Source organism: Palaemon carinicauda, chromosome 29 (genome assembly GCF_036898095.1).
Source record: "Palaemon carinicauda isolate YSFRI2023 chromosome 29, ASM3689809v2, whole genome shotgun sequence".
NCBI lineage: Eukaryota > Metazoa > Arthropoda > Malacostraca > Decapoda > Palaemonidae > Palaemon > Palaemon carinicauda.
The window spans coordinates 27157830-27160329 of NC_090753.1; positions in this window are offsets into that span (position 1 = coordinate 27157830).

A 2500-nucleotide genomic window follows, 5' to 3' on the forward strand; every position below is an offset into this window, starting at 1 on the left:
CTCCCTCAGGGTAATGACCAGTATCGCTCGCCTGCAACCTGTCACAGACGGCTCTCCTCATGAGGTGAACCTACTTCGTGTCCTCTGGGTATGCCGTTTACCCGAACCTGTACGCGTTGCCAGGTAACAATGTCTTTGTGATGTGGGTAGGGGGCCTACAACGTCGACGTGAATGTGTGCGAAACGACGCTGAGGTTGAGGAAAGGTGCCCACTCCTGAATCCGTGTGTCGATGTACTTTGGAAGTTTGGCAAGAAGTACAGGCGCGGACCCAATCCTCAGCATCCTTAGAAATGCTGTGCCAAATCAACTTCGCCTTCAGCATCTGGGCAGTAGAACGGCACAAGGGATGTGAAAGGCCGTGAATGAAATCAAACAACTGCCAGCGCATGGGAGCAGGAATCCAAGGTCACGGTCTACAAGTACTGATGTCACAGAGGAGGGTGGTGTTGGAGTCTTTGATGGGAAGTCTTCCCAACGGAGGGACGTGCAGGATGTCCTACATGCTTGATACTCTGGATCCTGTCGTTGGTCTACAGCCAGGGAGTTGTAATCCAATCCCAGTTGAATGGCAGCCAACGTGTTTCTTGACAGGGCATCGGCAACGGTATTCATTTTCCCATGGACGTATTGAAGGGTGCAATTGTATTCAGCCACTGCGGAGAGATGTCGGCGTTGCCGGGCGCACAAGGCGTCAGACTGTCGAGTGAAGGTGTGCACCAGAGGCATGTGGTCTGTGCGAATGACGTAGGGCGTACCTTCTAAGAAATGGCGAAAGTGACGGAGAGCCAAGGGCACCGCCAGCAATTCGCGATCAAAGGTAGAATAACCCGATTCTAACTTTGAGAGTTTTCTGCCGAAGAAGGCCAATGGGCGGGGCGAGCCATTGACCACCTGTTCGAGTACTGCACCAATAGCGACGTCGCTGGCATCGGTGGAGAGAAGGAGAGGGGCATGTGGGATAGGAAAAGTGAGACCCGCAGCAGTTGATAGGGCCTTCTTTGCATTGCAGAAGGTCGCTTCTTGAAGGGGACCCCACTTCAGGTCCTTTGGCTTGCCTTTGAGGGAGGCGTAGAGGGGAGCAAGAGTGGCGGCAATGGCTGGTAGAAAACGGTGATAATAGTTGATCATGCCCAAGAATTCCTGCAGAGCTTTGACGGTCGAGGGCGCGGGAAAGTCCTGAACGGCTGCTACCTTCTCAGGGAGGGGATGGACTCCTTCAGGAGTGATGGTGTGCCCTAAGAGCGACACTTCGTTGGCGCCAAAGGTACACTTGTCGTACCGGGATACAAGGCCGTTTTGTTGCAGGCGGTTGAGCACGATGCGCAGGTGACGGAGGTCTTCCTCTCTTGAGGAGGAGAAGACAAATATGTGATCCACAAAACATACACAGAAAGGGAGGTCCCCTAAGATGCCATCCATGAGACGATGAAACGTGGCCCCAGCATTACGAAGGCCAAGACAGGAGTATTGAAGGTGTATGTACCAAACGGAGTGGTGATGGCGGACTTGGGGATGTCTTCTGGGTTCATAGGAACCTGATAATACCCCTTCAGGAGGTCGAGCGTAGAGAAAACCTTTGCTTTGTGCCGGTAGGAGATCACGTTGGCAATGTTTGGGAGGAGGTAGTGATCCGGTTCTGTTTGCATGTTCAGGCGCCTGTAATCCCTGCACGGACGGAGGGAGCCGCCTTTCTTCAAAACGATGTGTAGGGGTGACGACCATGGGCTGGAGGCCTTTTGGCAAAGGCTCATTTCCTTCATTTCGGCGAACATCTGTTTGGCGGCTGCCAATCGTTCCAGTGCCAGATGTCTGAATTTTGCGAAGACCGGGTGTCTCGTTGTCTTGATATGGTGATAAATACCGTGCGTGACAGGAACCGTGGGCGTTTGGCGAAGTTCTGGACGGAAAACTTCCGGGTACGACGTGAGGTGGGCGTAGGCATCCGTGGGTGCGCTGATGTAGTGAGCTAGGTTAGAGGGGGCGGGTTGAAGAGGTGTCAACAAGTACGAGTCTGCGTTGACCAATCGTCGGTGGCCGACAATGAGAGAGGAAATCCGCACCGAGGGTTGGCAATATGACGTCAGCATTGAGAAACTTCCAATTAAATTTACCATTTCCAAACAATAATGTGAGGTTCTCGTAACCGTATGTGGGTATCGCAGATCCGTTGGCAGCTACCGAGCAGACATCGGCAGACATAGACAGACTACGTCGTGTCCTGAAGAGTTCTCTTGGCAAAAGAGAACGACAAGCACCCGTGTCTACCAAAAAGAAAAGATTAGAAACACGGGAGGCCACCGCCATGGGCGAAGGCCTACTTACACGTTTTTTGGCCAATGACAATTCTTGGCACATTTCTACGCGGTTGCCCCGAATCTGAAGTGGTAGTAGCAAAACTGCGGTGGATAGGAGGTAGAAAGTGGCTGTAGAAGTCGTTGGTTGGGGTGCGAGCGATTGGTGGGTGGTGGGTGGCTTTGTCGCCGCTTCGGCACGTCACA